Below are 17,139 nucleotides of genomic sequence, written 5' to 3'. Positions count from 1 at the left end.
TGTAAATTAGTGTTCACAAGATCATATTAAGTGACAATTCTTTTAACATAATGTTATTTTTTTAGCTCTTATATTCCATTTTTTATCTTAAAAAATTTAAGTATCTCATTATAATGAAAAACATATATATTTTTTGGTGAAAAAACAAGACATTCTATAATAATCAAAGAATTATTTGTAAATTTTTAAATGTTACCATTAATTTTTCTTAAAATTAAATTTTTGCAATAAATCTCTAAAAATTTGACAATATGTCGTCATTAAAAATTATTATAATTTTCTTATATATTTTAATCTAAAATTGTGGATTTTATTTTCCATATGGCTGCTATGCCGAATTGATTCTTTTTTCAAAAAGAAAAAAAGGAAGTTATAATCACCAAAATAATTCAAGGTTTTTCCTCATTTTGCTGCTCATATAATCTTTATTTAATAAAGTAAAATTTCATCAGAATAATACTGGGCATTTCAAAGCCCACTGATTACCCCAAAAAAAAAATAAAGTAAAATTTCGTCAAAAAGAAAATTAAAAGGAAGACACTTTCTTTTATTCTTCTCCTTTATTTCCCCAGTCTCAGTGGCTGTATCATTAATATAAACTGTAAACAAAGTAGTCGTGTCCTGTTTTATGATCGTATTTTCTCTTTTCATTTGTTAGTCGTGTCCTGACACTTTATAACTTTACATTTTTAAAATAAAAATACAAACATTTAAAAATACTATTCATTTAATACTTTATTTATAAAAAAATATTAAATAGAGGGGATGTATGAGAAAAGTAATATTAAAAAATAATATTAATAAAATTTTACTTTTATCAAAAATTTTTATATTTTATAATTTAAAATGAGAGAAGTAGTATTGTTTTATATAACTCATGTTAATCCAGCTAGTTTCATATTTTGAATTTTACTTTTGAGGTAATATTTTATTTTCGGTAAAGAAAGCGACTAAAAGCTGAGGTGTCCCATGTAACTATTGCATGCATATTCCCATGCTTGAAGCAATTTTTTAAAAAGTATTTTACTCATATTAAAAATTACTCAATTAAATCTTGGACGCTAGGAAATCTATTAATAGAGGGATTTCACCGAACAGGATTTTTGAATTATTTTATTTTTTAATCAAGAAAATTGAAACTTGTATCCATGTGCAAGCCGAGAATTCCCATCTAGATTATTATTAACAAACAATTTATATCAATTAAAATTTTTTTATTTATTAAATTAAGTAACATGGCAGTTTCTTAAGAATTATTAACCCGTCAAACATATTTTTTTTATATTTTATTTTTACAAGGAAGATACAGGCTTTTATAAATTAATTAATAATAACTCAGAAGTAAACGCGGAAAGAATCAAACTTTAACAATATTCAAACAAGCGTAGCCATTGCATTTAGAGAATGTCACTTCAACTAACTATTGTCAATCTTATAAAATATATAGATTGTTGATATACCGTTCGGGAAAATAACGCACACACACACACAGACAGAGAGAGAGAGAGAGAGAGAGAGAGAGAGGCACACACGCACGTTGGTTTTGATTTGTGGGCGATGACTTGGCAACTATGGCTTATTCGTGAAAATTAATTATTTAATTTTTATAATTTTAATTCAATTATCTATAATTCAATCTTTTAATTTTGACTCATTATAATTTAGTCTCTAAAATTTTAACTCGATTATAATTTAATTTTTAAATTTTAACTCCTATAATTCACACTACAATCAAACTAGTATTTAACCATGGTTTCATTCATTTAGTAGTCACGTTTTTTAAATATGACAAAATTTCATACTAACAGTTAAAAAAAAGTGGCTATTTTAATTATGGCAAAAAGTAAGCCATGGTTTCAAAAAAATGTGCCTCCAAGCCACGCTTTTTGGGAAAAAAAAAATGTGAATATTGATAATCTAACATATTGTCAGATTTCAACCATGTTTTTTCAAAAAACGTGGCTGTGAGGCTTAGAGCTACTTTTTTTATAAAAAAAAAAAAAGCGTGACTCATTACTTTTATTTAAAAAAATTAGTAACATTTTTTACAGTAAATTATATATTTTAAAAAATTTTCAAAAATTTAAATATTACATATTATTATATTAAAATCATGTTAAATGTGGCTGCTGACTTATTTTATTAAATAAAATTTGATAAATTTCTTTTGAAAATTTAAATCTTTTTCACAACCTTTTGAACTATTTAAATACTACAAATTATTATATTAGATTGTTACTTTTTATAATATTTTGAAAAAATTATTTCACACAATTTAATTTTTAAATTGTTTTCGATAATTAAATTGTAATTATTTTTTGATTAGATTATCAATCCAAATTATTTAAATTATTTTTGTTATTGATTGATGTATATATATTTTTTTCTATTTTTAAAATATTTTTAATCAATATTTTAAATATCTTATTAATATATTAGATTTCACAACCTGTAAAACAGAAAAAAAATATAATAAAAAATTTAAAACAAATGAAAAAGACAAGTAGAATAAAATAAAATAAGAAACGAAATAAAAAAATTAATAAAATGATAAATAACTTACATAAAAAAAAAGAAATCAGAGTTGGAGGATTAGAGAACCTAAGAAGATAAGATATGGTGAGAAATAAATAAAGGGCGAGCAACAAAAAAAAAAAAAACAGACAGAGATATATATAAAAGCAGATAAAGTCACGTTTTTCATAAAAAATGTGTATGAAAATTTGAAAAAAAATGTGCCTTTGAGCCACGTTTTTTATAAAAATGTGGCTCAACATGAGCCATTATCAATTTTTAAAAATAATTTAATTTAATTGTTTTATTTTTTATTTTATATCAATAAAATCAAATACTTTTATTAATAATTAAAAATAATTAAATAGTCCTAACAAAAAAATTATTATATTATTAACTATTTTTATGTAGTTTAATTATAAATTTAAGTTAATAACATTCATAATATTAATTATAACTCATTAATTAATTTTTAACAAATTAATTAGTCTTAATAATTTAAAAAATTATTTTATTTTATACTGTACAGAAATAATGATTGTGAATAAATTACTCTAACATAATCATCATTATATAATTAAATATATTTTGTTATGCTAATTTTTTATAGTTCTAATTTTAACCAAACAATATTTATATAAAAATAAGTATATTATATTTGCGATAAAAAAATTTTATTTGTTAAACAAAATTTAAGTATAAGATTATGAAAGTTATGTTGTTAATATCAATACAAATAATTTATATATTATTCCTGACAAAAAAATTATATATTATTAATACACTATCATACCCATAAGGAGAATATTATAACTCAAAAACAATTTAATAAAACATTCTTCACCAAAGTTTTAGCAAAGTTAAACATAAAGAAAACAAAAAAAAATATTTATTAATTCATTACAAATAATGATTTCAAAAAGAAAATTCATTCATAAAAAGAGCCTAAGAATTGTTCAAATTCATATTTGACATACTGTTTGAACTAGCATTGAAAGATGAATCCTATAAATAAAAACAAATAGGTAGCATTAGAAAATATAAGATGAAAAAAGTATAAATAAAACAAGTTAAGCGTAATTACTGAATTAAAGTGTCGCATTTGCCATTTCATTTCTTTCATCAACCGCATAAATCTTTCTTCCATTTTCTTTTACATGATCAAAAATCATTCCTCCCATTCCCTTTCCCTTTCCCTTTCCATAGCCATCCTTTCTCTTTCTAAAGCTAACTCCTCTTGCAATCTTTTGTTTTATTCTTCAACTTGTGACATCCTTACTCTCATTTGATCAAATTCATTTTCTGCAAAGGGGCCTAATGTGCCTTGACTTGAACAAAAATGTCTAAATACCTGTGTTGGTGTTGAACATAATCCCAATCTCCTCACATGTCTATAGTGATTTGGGCTTAAACGTTATCATTACCAACACTAGAACCTGATAAATATTGACTTTCATATTCTGAGTTTTTCATAATTAAAAAAAGAAAAATTAGAAAAATTTTGAATTGTTAATTGTTAATCAAATAATTATTATCTTATAATGGCTGCAGTCATTTTTTTCATTGGAAGGTTTGCCCTCTCTATTTAAATGAGTTGCTTTGTAAAGTTCTACGAAGTTCACTTGCCATCCATCTTCTTCTTCCTATAAAAAAATATCTCTATTATTGAATGAATAAATAAATATATATATATATATATATATATTTGATACGACAAATTAAAAAAAATATCATATAACCCCTTCTTCTCGCGAAATTGAGAGTTTCACTCATATGATGAATCTTCAAATGACCCTTACTTATAGTATTTTTTCGTGAAATCATCTATAAAAAAATAATTATTATTAATAAATATATTTTATTTTGAGAAAAATTATTCAAAAACAAGATCTTACTTCGGTGTTGGAATTTGCACAATTATCAGTAAATGTTGCCCAATCTTCCCTAGAGACACCACTCGACACAACATTTTTCAATTCTTCTACTGATTTAGTACCATCTTGATTGTTTTTCCACAAATAATATTTTAATTTTTTTCACTTTTCTCCCATTTCTTTTAAAATAAAATTTTTGTATCCAAAATCATCAACCAAAAATAAGCCTGCATAAGATATATAAAATATATTAATTAATGACAATTATGAAAAAAAAACATCACTCTTCTTCTAATTACCTTGACAATATTTTCATAAACATGGTCTTTCATTATGTCAAGAATCTTGCACCAATTAGGATATCTTAATGGAAAATTATTGTAATTAATCACAAGAATTCCTAAAAAACTTGTCAATAGCCCGCCAACATCTCCAATTAGTTGATTAAGTATGTTTCACTCCACATGAATTCTTCCACCATTTTGAAGCAAAAACACATCTTTTACTTTCAAACATTAAGTGAAAGTATTTCCACTTTCATTTGGAAAAAAAATTATTTGAAAAAAAAACAAAAAATGTACATAAAAAATATTGACTTTAAATACTTATAACTGTTACTCTTCCTTTGAAACCTTGTCCACGATGAGTACACCTTTGTCTCTGCATAGATTCTTGTTCCCTTAGCTCCTCTTGATGCATAAATGCCTCCTCTTATTGGATGGGTGTCCCTTCTTGGCTTTGATTTAAATAGTCATTAAGAGCATCAAGCATGACTCTATCATTTGCGAGTGACATTGGGTCAAAAGGCATATCGCTGTACAAACATTTAATATGACACAATCTAATTAGAAAAGATAATTTTGAATATTTCTCACACCCATCATATAATTGCTCTTACCCATCTTGCATCAATTCAAAAAATTCTTTCGTCTCTTCATTCATCCTCTGATTTTGATTTTGTGATGATTCTTCAATTGAAATTAAAGTTTCATTTTCTTGTTACACCCCAAATGCATCACAAACTAATTCATGAATATGATTACTCATCTCATTTCCTTCTCTATTTTCTATGTTAATTGGACCACTGGAAGTAGTTCATCTAAATTCACGTTTTCCACAATGTAAAACTAAACATGTATATTTAGAAGGGAATGGTTTAGCAATTAAATGGTTTCAAACATCCTCTCGAACATTTCATTTCCTAAAATTACACTTAGGACAAGGACAAATAATTTACCCTCAACACCACTGTTTGCAAAAGTAAAATCTAAAAATTCTTCTAAACCATTCATATATTCTCTTGTATTGCGAAGTTTAGATATCCAAAATTTATTCATTTTTTGTATAAAATAATAAAACAATTACATAAAACTTTAACATACTTTTTATTATTAAAATAAACGTAAATAACATAAATAAAAATTTCAACATGCATATCATAAATTTAACCACATTACATAAATTTAATTTAAACATTAATATAATATTTAAATCATTCTATATAGAAAAAAAATTAAACCTAGTAAATCACGTCATATTTCATCCATAAAATTTAATTTATTCAATTTATAGATATCAAATTCAAAATAAAAATAAACTCATAAATATCATCCATAAAATTTTATATAATTTAAAATGAAATATAAAATAAAATAAAAAATAAATTACCTCAAATGAGAAAAGCAATGAAAGTGAATAGAACAGCAAAAATGAAGAGTGAAATATCAAATTGATGATTGAAAGAACTTTTTTAAATCCCTAAAAATATATAATAAAATATAATAAATATAAAAATATATATAAAAATAAACAAGAAAAAGAAGAAGAAGAAGAGACACACTTGTAATGCATTGCATAAATGTGAAACTTTCAAAAGGGGCGGGAGAATTTATAAGGCTTTTGAGCCACGTTTTTGCAAAAAAAGTGGCTCCGAGCCATGTTTTTCAAAAAAATATAGTTTCTATCGGTGTCAATACCTGTTACCCACTATTTTTTCTTTCAAAAAATTAAATTAATCATGGTTTAAGAAAAACTGTGACAAAAAACCGTCGCTATTACTACCATATTTTGTAGTGTCATTCCTTATATTTTTAATCATTTAAATATTAGACATTAAATTTTAAAAAATAAAATTGTAAATATTAAAATTACGCTAAAATTTATGACTAATATTTTAAATTACTAAACTATTTTAATCTTTATAAATATTATAAATATTAAAATTTTAAAATATTTTAATAGTTTAATATTTTATTTTTTAAAATATAGAAACTAATATTTAAATAATTAAAATTATAAGGACTGAATTGTAAGAGGTAAAGTTCATGAACTGAATTCTAATCAATTTAAAGTTATAAAGCCCAAGTGATAATCAGTTAAAGTTCAAATATTATTATAATTGAGTTAAAATTATAAGGATCAAATAAATAATTTTTTTTATTTATTTTGTCAAACGTGAAACGATTTTTCTTTTGATGTTTCCATTTTAATTTGCCTTATGAGGGATATCGTTTGGGGGTGCACGCTAAGTTTGATAGCTAAGTCATCAGCTCCAAGTAAAAGGGATTAATGACAGCCTACGTGAGTGTACTTCATTAAAAAAACAAAAAACAAAAAAAAAAACCTAAGAAGAAGAAGAAAAATTGCATACTTTTTATATATGAAAAAAAGGAAAATACACCAAATAATTTGTTAAAGTCCAAGGGAAATTAAGTAACCATCTTATCAAGTGTTGAACTTGTTGATAAGGATGCCCTTGGTCCGAGCATGAGAGAAAAACAAGAGATCAAAAAACCGGTCAATAATTGATTGAACCAGTCTCGAATTGATCACTACTTTTTTTATTTTTTAAAAATTTTAATCCATGCTTCTAAGTTACAATTTATGATTAAATGTAACAAATAAGCATGAAAAAAGTGAAGAAAAATGAATAAACATGACACAAATATGCAAATATGTATGTATTCTAAAACTATAAGTTATAAATTATGAAATAAGTAAATAAATTCTGGATGAATTTGGCCAAAGAAACAAAATAAAGTTTGGATGAAGATATGTAATGGAGTATTGATCAATGTTGCCTTCTTTACTGTCATTGGATTTAATTATTCATTTTTATTATTATGGATGATTTTTTCTTTTTATTTTAAGCATATGTTATTTAGAATATATTAATTTATTTATAATCAATTTGACTACGATTTAATCATAATCTGACCATTCAACTATGATTTAGTATCTCAATCAATTTTGCCTGATCTAATTTTCAGAACCATATTGAAAAATTGTTTATCTTCTCATGTTGACTTTTTTTTTTTGGCTGGAGGCCACATGGAATTGCTTCCAACAGTTACTCACAAGTCACAATCTCCACCTAATGCAAACATATTTGTGAAAATAATAAGAAGTCGTGCGCCAAAAAAAAAAAGTTGAGTAAGCAAAGGTCCATTATCAAAGAGTCCAATATTCTTCACTCATTTCATGTCATGGAGTGGGAGTATGTTTTCATGATGTAAAATGCAGTGTCGTTTTTAATTTATTAAGGTTGGCCCTTCATCATAGTGAATTTTCATTTTTTTTATATAGTTATAATTATTGTGAATGGTAGTGTCCATAATACGAGATGAGATTGTAATAACCTCATCTCACATCCTGTCATGTTAGTGATCAAGACAAGACAGAATTAGGACATCTTAATAAAAACAAACAAAAGGTAAAAGCGAGGTTTGGATAACAATATTTATTAAATTACATAATTTAAAATTAATTATATAATAACTACAAATGACTTCTGGACTACAACTATAACAATTACAGAATTATTGTGTCGGGCAATTCAAGTGAGCTTATGGTTATGTAAAAAGAAAATAAAAAAAAATACTCTGAATCTCACTAAATAAATCAAGTATTAAAATTAAACATTGATAATATATATATATATATATATATATATATAAGGGATGAAATGTCCTCATGATAATCTTAAGTTCTATCACATTCCAGACATATTTCATCACGTCCCACAAAGTTTCAACCCTTTTTTTTTTTCATCTGAGATAGACCAGTCCTTACACTAACACTCCTAACTAACTATTATGATAATCAATATGATTTGATTCTCTAGACAAATAATTTTCAAAGTGTCTTGTGTGAACCTCTAAGAAAATGAAAATCTATAACAAGTCTTTTTTTGACTTATGATATGCATAACCTCCTTCTAGGCAATAATAACATTTCGTTACTTATTTGTCTATCTTAGATGAAATTGCTCTGGTTAATTATTTCGAACCGAAATGCTCATAATTACATTAATTACATTTTTATTTGTGATAAGGTGTTTGGGTAAATGGCGTAAAAAAACAAAAGAAGCTTCACACAACCTCTGGATGGTGTGAAGCTGACTCACTAGCAACCATCAACCCTTCCTTTTTTTTATATTATCTTTTGTTTTTTGTGTGGATAATAAAATAATATTAGGTAAAACTTTGTTCATCCTTGATTTCTAAAGCATGCCAACCTTTCATTTGGAGTTAATCCTTATATGTTCCCTTCAATTCTATTTATAAAACGTTTTTAATTAAATCACGTAAGTTAAAAAAATTGGTTAAAATCAGTTAAGAGAATAATTTTTTCAAAAAGTTTTATAGAAATTCCAAATTACCTTATTTCAAAATTATTAGATATACCTTTAAATGTTAAAGTTAAACATGCCACCTAAATGAACTAATTGAATATATGTAAATATTTTTTGAAAATAACTTATCAATACTGGATCAAGTTTTATATGGTATTTTATATTAAGAAAAGGAGGAAGTATGTTTCTCACACACACATATACATATATTTGATCAATATATATATATATATAGCTATAACTATATGAAACATTTTATGATAGGAGAAATTCTTGTATATATGGATCTGATGCATCACGTCATTCCTGTTTCATCTAATAAAAATATGACATTCAGATGATATTAAATATAAATTAAGTATGCCATTAATGATAGTAAAGAAAGAAGAAACAAGAAATTAAATATATTTTCTATTATATAAATAAAAGTAAGTAAAAATAATAAGATATAAAATTTTAGTTAATTGAATTGATGTAATTTTATTAAATGGAATATGGATGGCGTGATGCTGGTCCGTGCAAAAATTTCTCATATAATCATTGTCAATGGGTGAAAATAAAGATAACTTCTCCCTCATTTTCTATTCCTTTTTTAAAATTTGAATATATGACGATAACTTCAAGCTTTTTTGTTTTAAAAATTGTAATCACTTTTTTCGTTGATCATATGATATTTTTTATGGATGTTTTTTTTTTTCCGTGGCCACTGGCTGATAGTTTAACTTATCAAGCATCAATCTCAAAATCAATACTTTACTCATAATTTCTTATATTCTCTTAATGTTAGGGAGATCTGCCTATTTTATATTATATTTCTTAAGATTATTATCAATGGTCTCTTATAAATGTTGAAATTACAGATCTGCCCCTTATGGGAAGCAAGTAATTATGTCGAATTAATGAGTAATAATTTAGTATATTCTAGTTTAATGAGATTTGACTAGAAATCAACGATTAATTTTCGGTTGAATATAAACCAAGACGTATATCTCCACATCAATGTGTAATACTCCATCATGATAATTCTCTTCATTATGAGATGAGCTTAATTATAACCATTGTTTTGGAAACTGGAATGGAACTTGCTAATCAAAATGACCCGGTCCAACGTTGGACCAATCTAATAATTGAACTGAATTGATCAGAGTTGACCAATATGGTTTTGAGAAAATCGAATTTGACCTGAAAACCAAAGTGGATCAACCTAGTTCAAAGCAAAAAAAAAAAAGTAAGTTAAGTTTTTAAAATTTGCGTTTTCTCTTTTCTAATCTCTAATTCTCTTTTATATTCTCTTATATCATCTCTTATCTCTCCTCTATAGCCCAAGCTCAATCTCTGACCTCTCCTCCATCCTCTGCCTCTAGCTCTAACGATCCAGCCTTTGACATCGAAATCAAAAGCTTGTGAGTCAAGACATGATGGTGTGCCTTCAACTCCAGCATTTTGCTTTGAAATTGCAAGCTTGTGCCAATATACCTTTGCCTCCAGCGAGCTTGTGCCAACATGCCTCTACCTCCAGCTCTAGTAATGCAAGTGTCTAGCCTTTAGCATCAAGATCAAAAGTACCATCAACAAATTAATATTTTATTTATATATTTGTGTATATAAATATTATTTTTATTTAATTTTTATATTACAGGTTCAACTGCCGATGTAACCAATTGAACATAAAAACCGCGACTTGTTGCTCTTTCCAATTTGATGTCCAGTCTAGGTTTTAAATCACTGCTTATAACAATTATTAAAATTTCCCTTTCTACAATGGCTTATAGTATTGGTGTGGTTGGTTAGAGCGAACATTTCTTCTTAGCATTAGTTCTTTTCTCCATCTCTCAATCTTGAAGGTGCATTTGTTGCGGACATTAGAAAAGATTGGGATGACTCTAACCTGAACTCTTTTATGTTTCACATATTTGTTTACATGGTTATTTCCTTCCGTAAGGTCCTCTCCAAATTATTTAAGTTTTTTCTTTTCCTAAATGGTGCTTTTATGTTCTCTGGGCTCTAGCTAATTAAATAACTTTATAACTATCTTATTACCCTTTGTATAATGAACTTGTTTAATTTGAGAATAATTTTACAGAAATTTAAAAGAATTAATTAATTTTAATAGAATTTTTTATTGTGCAATATTATCTTAAAAAAAGTCCTTAAAATAAGTCCAGGAGGAAGTGCTAATTATTTAAAATGAAAAAAAGGAATATTAATAGCTTGCTTAGGGAGACAAACAGTTAATGTATAGGAACAAAAAGATAGAAAAACAGCATCACGTAAAGGTAATAAAACACTTAAAGTAAACAAGAAAAAGCATTCACTTGACTTCCTATTAATGTAAATATGCACAAAATATGAAGGATAATTTTGGCAATTCATTTTTCACTCATCTATTATGCTAAAAGACATATGTGTCCTTTTCTTATATTCTATCTGGTCCCATTTATAAATTACTTTCAGCCTATTTTGCTGGAATTAAAGAAAACCTTAAATTTCATTAACTTTATCTTAAAATTTAATAAGTTTTTACTTTTATCCTTAATAGATATTCTTAAATTTCATTACTAATATTTTTATTTAAAACATTTAATAAGAAAATAAATGTAAAAAAAAAGCAATGAGAATAAATAAGTGTTTTATAAATAGAATTAAATTTTTTTTTCTTTTCTTTCTATACTATAAACACGATAAGAGGAGTATAGCCTATTCCTTTGAAGTAAATGGATGAAGCATACGAAACAAAATATGACAAGTGATTCTCTATCACATTTTCGTTTCCAATACGCTACCAGACACGGCTTTATCCAAATCATCATTGCCTCTCACCAGAAGCACTTCAGAGTTCAAAGTACCACACTTTCGTATTTCAATTTAGTTACTGGTAATAACAATGATTAATGATTAGCTAATTAAGGTAAGTGTACAACCAAAATAACTAGATAATAATTTAAATCAAACAAACTACAATTGTCATAAACTACATTCAACATGTTGAACTAATCATACATTGGATTTTTGCTCATCTATCATTGTCAATAATAGTGAAATTAATACTATCAAATATTCCCTCTAAATCATAATATATATTATTGGTAATTAATTTATAGTTTAAAAAAAGTTAGGTGTAATCTTGGTCTTTTTTAAAAAAATTTATATCTTTTTAATTTATATCCTCATTAAACATTTTATATAAGCACCTTAATCATGATAATTGAAATTTCAAAATATTTTTTTTTCAAAAAATAGTTAATAAATAAAATGAAGGTATAGTTAAAAAAATAATTATAAAAACTATATAATACCCTATATTTTGGAGGAAACAAAAGTTTTAGAAAATATGCTATATTGTGGTTTGAAAGGAGTAATTTAGACTTTCCTATTATTAGTGAAAAGTACTTGCACCTTATTAAAAAAAATTAGAGGATAAATAAACCTATTGAATATTAGAATATTAGGTCCACTTTGATTGTGCTCTCATTTTTTAAAAAAAAAACTATTCTGTAATATGATTTTAAAAATTATTTTTCAAAACAAAACAAAAAGAAAACTCTTGATAATGCTAATTGAAAAATAATTTTAAAATTAAAAATTGGCTGCTAGTAATGGTTGTTAGCGATTAATGGTGGTAAATTATGATAGTAATTATTATTTTTTTGCTTAAAAATAAAAAAACCTCTTTTTTGGCAAACAGAAGCCAAACAAGTCCTTTTTTTTTGGGTAAAGTAGTCAATTATATTATATGAAAAGATTAGTCCATAAAATAGTCACACACACAGAGAAACCAACTGACCGAAAAGTTAATCTGAAAATGCACAAAGACACCAACCCAATAGAAAGAAGGCCAGCAATATTTTTCTACACAGCTTGAATGTTAGAAAAAATATGCATAATTTTTCAAAAATTTTCAAATTCACTCACCTTAAATCTCATGCACTGAAAGGAAGAAAAATGACTCGAAAGGGGGATTGTCAAAACACATACAAACAAACTAATACACAAGGAGATCATGCTAATATTAGTTTTCTGATTATGCCCAATTAATTCATCACAAAATAAAATCAAATCTAATAAAACAAATATTAATGAATACTGTAAGTACTTACTCATACAGGATCATGCTAATATTAGTTTTTTTGGGATTTGTCTTGAAATTGCAGGTTGTCACGGGATATACATACATATATAGTTAATAATGATGATGATGATGATTAGATGACATAATTAACACAAATATGCATCCTCTCTGCATTTTTATATTTCAAATCAGAAATTGTTGTTGGAGTGTAATGATTAGTGCATGAATTGATTAAAAGAGTTTGATTAGTGAAGGAAAAATCATTATGAAAATTAAATACCAAAATATGACAAAATGGAAGAATCTGCCAAGTCAACTAATTACCCAAATTTAGTTAGTTCCTTGTCTCGCAATCTTCTACTTCTTCTTCTTCCTTCTATCTGCCTTACCCTCTAATTAATGATGATCATTAAGAAATTGGAAGGTCAACAACCCTTGAGTTGTCTCTGCTTTTATTAACTTCTCAAAATCTTGACGCTGATCTCTCATTGCTTTATATATATATATATATATATATATATATAATTGTCAACACAAGTAAACAAACAAACAAACAAGGCCTTAGGTGGTTGTAGTTGTCATTGTTTCTAATCCCACCCACATGACCTGTCCCAACCAATAATGCCTCTGTATTTTGATATTTCTTATCTTTCATGGAATAAAGCCTTTGAGTTAGTTTTCTCTATGCTTTTTTTTTTTTTTTTGGGGCTTTGTAGAAATAATGCACATTTGATTACAAATGTCAGCATGATTGGTAACGATACAAATCATGTCCTATGAGAATATCAGTTTAAATCTCAACTCTCATAGTAAAAGATTTTACTAATTGGTAATTTATAAATATTTTAAAATTCATGTCCTATAAAAGTAAGTTTGGCCTTTATGCCTAACGTAAGGTCATAGGTAATTTGTAAACATATTTTTTTAATTTTTTATTGATATCCTTCAATTAGAGACTATTTTATTCAAAGTATAGTTGATCATTAAATGCAGGTATCTATCCGAATGAAGATTTAAACCTTAATTAGTCATGTTGTATAGTATCTTATAAATACTTTTTAAGTTATAATCTTTAAAAGTAAGAAGAGAATGGTATTGTTTTTGTCACATTTAATTTCTTTATATCTATTCACATGTTTGTCTCTTCTATTTTAAACACAATTCACAATATTTTTATTTCATTATGATTATTTTTTTTCTTTTTTACTTTCCTTTTTCTTTTTTTAATATCTCTTTTACTCTTTAGAAGCACTTTATAAATATGGCATCTTAAAATTTTTAACTCCCATTGAAATTTGCCTTCTACATTACTGCTCTGAATTTAGCTCCACCCAAAATATAAATTATTAATTAAACTGCAAGAGAGTCATACTCTAATTATAAAAAGTTTTAATTAATTCAATTATTTTAAAAAAAATGAATCCAAGGTCCACCAGTATTTTTTTAGAAATTTGTCTTTTATGCAAATAGCCACAATACCATTATATTCAGTCTACTGTTTTTTTTTTTAAGAAAGAGATTTTATTTTATATAATAGCCATATGAATAATTGAAAAGCATGAACCCTAATAACAACTCATTGATAAAAAACAACTTATCAATTTTTTTTTATTATATGAAAGAAATGTGCCAACCTTCATTTGTACGAAATAAAAGGCTTTGTCAGATTTATGGATCAATGTTTTGAGAATTATTAAGGAAAAAAAAAGACAGAGAAAGGAAATTAGAGAGACAACTGGCGTCCACATGGGAAGTGGGGATCAAAGTAAAAGAAAAATGGCAGGGAATGAAAACACTAGGCATGTGAAAAGAAAAGCTAAAAATTATTGGTCACACTCTGGCGAAAAAAGAAAAATTGGTCACAATATTCATACAATTTTTTAATTTAGTCCTTGAAATTAAAAAAAAAATTCAAACCCCTCCCTGTAATTTTCCACCTTATTTAAGTTTTTTTTTTTACCAACACCTCATTTAAGTTATTTCTTATATTTTTTTGGCCAAAGTTCATAATCCAACCCAATTTATGATTTGGCAAAATGTTATTGATGCGTGGATTCCGTAGCAAGCATGGTATTGCATATTCCAAGAACTTCATGTCATTTACAGTGACATGTCCATGGTTGAAGCTTTATTTTTATTTTTAAATTAATATATGAAGGTGAGGTAATTTTTTTTTAAATTATGTGTTAACATAATTAGAAATTTAAATAACAAATTTGAAAAATTATGCAATCTTTATCCAACATTAAGTCATGGCAATGAGGATTGGTCTTAAAAAACATGGTTAATTTATGAAATGTGGGTTTATGAACTTAAACCCCATATATCAAGCTCATAAGAGCAGGACAATTTTTATTGATAGCTCTACTTGTGCTACAAAATTTTATTGAAAATTGTTTGGTTTTTATTCTGAAAAAATTTAAATTAATTTTAGCTCTCCATTTCATATAGTTTTGGAAAAATATCAATTGAAGACTGTTGGAACAAATTTATATCAGTTGAGGATTTATATCAGTCGATGATTACTTGTTGTTAAAATTTAAATTGATATTTGTTGATTCAAATTAATCTTTTATCAATAAGTATTCATTTAAATTTTAATAATAACTTATACTAATTAACAATAGTATTTTCAAGCTTTTTTTCATTTATAATTTGACAATCAACTTTTGATTAATATAATTTTTTTCTGGTGATCTTTCGTTGCTATTTTTCCCTATAGTTTTTCATTTCTGCCCCATCGTATGTTGGTCCTTGGTTTTGTCTTTGGTCATCTATACTCTCTTTTCTTGTCTTAATTATTATAGGGTAAAATTTTAAAGTCTTCAAGCATGAAATACCAATAGGATAAAAAAAATTTAATAGTTAGGGTTTTTTTTAATATTATCCCACCTTGATTATATCAAGTAATAATTCCAAGATAAACTTTATTGCAGTAATTAATTTTTGTAAAAGGAAAATTTGGAAAGTCAAAAATTTTTACAAGTTCAATAATATTAACTGCCATGTGTGAAATTAGTCAATTTTGTCTTAAAAAATATACTACCACTCAACAACAATAATTATATTTTGAAAAATAATATGATAAAAAATTGATAAAGAGGATGTAAATGCATCGGAATGATAAAATAATTACCGTATTACTTAATTTGATAGCATATTTTCAATATTATGATTGAATGGAGCGTAAATGACGCAAGATACATCATATATGTACTACTTTTTAAAAACAAATTAAAGAATAAATTTCGACTTGAAATTTTAGGCAACCGGCCACAAAGACAATTACAAGCGACATTTTACAACTGAGCTTTTTATTTGATATTTGAGATAAAATATATGGGAAAGCTTGATATATTTTACTTTTTTTTATAATTGATTTTTTAAAATTTAAGAATTTTATAATTTATCATTAATTTGAACTACTTTTTTAATCTTTATAATTGAGCCCTTCAGTTTTTATATTTAACCTTTTAGGATTTGTAAACCAACTACGACTATATTGCTCCGGCCTGCAAAAAAAAAAAAAAATACTACTATAATGCACACCATTTGAGGGAATTTTTGAGCTTGTTTAAACTTATTTTTATTTTATGATTTTGAGAATTATTTTGTATAATATGAAAAAGAAATATGTATTTTTTTTTCATTTTTGAATGGAGGGAGTAAAAGATATTTCTATTTTTTTATTCTTTAAAATAATATTTAATTTTTTCATTCTCCTAAATATTTTGTTAAAACATGTTATCAAACATTTTTTTTAGTTTTTTTTAGAGAATAGAATGTTGTTCCTAAAATAGGTTGTCAAATAGGCATTTTCTCTATTCCTTCGATAACATCCAAATCGGATAAAGAGAATTTTTATTTATTTGTGTGTGTGTGTTTTTGAAAATCTCCCTTGCCACTTACTCAGAAATTTTGGGTTTTGAATTTTTTATTTGAAGATTAAAATTTTCTTAAATTACAAGATTAAAAAAAGTTGCCCCATCATGCATTCATGCCAGACATGCATCTTTCATTGGGGATGGGTCCTGTTTTAGCTTCTTAAA

Source organism: Prosopis cineraria, unplaced genomic scaffold (genome assembly GCF_029017545.1).
Source record: "Prosopis cineraria cultivar Desert tree isolate PC_DT_omini unplaced genomic scaffold, ASM2901754v1 PC6, whole genome shotgun sequence".
Lineage (NCBI taxonomy): Eukaryota > Viridiplantae > Streptophyta > Magnoliopsida > Fabales > Fabaceae > Prosopis > Prosopis cineraria.
This window is presented reverse-complemented; position numbering follows the sequence as displayed.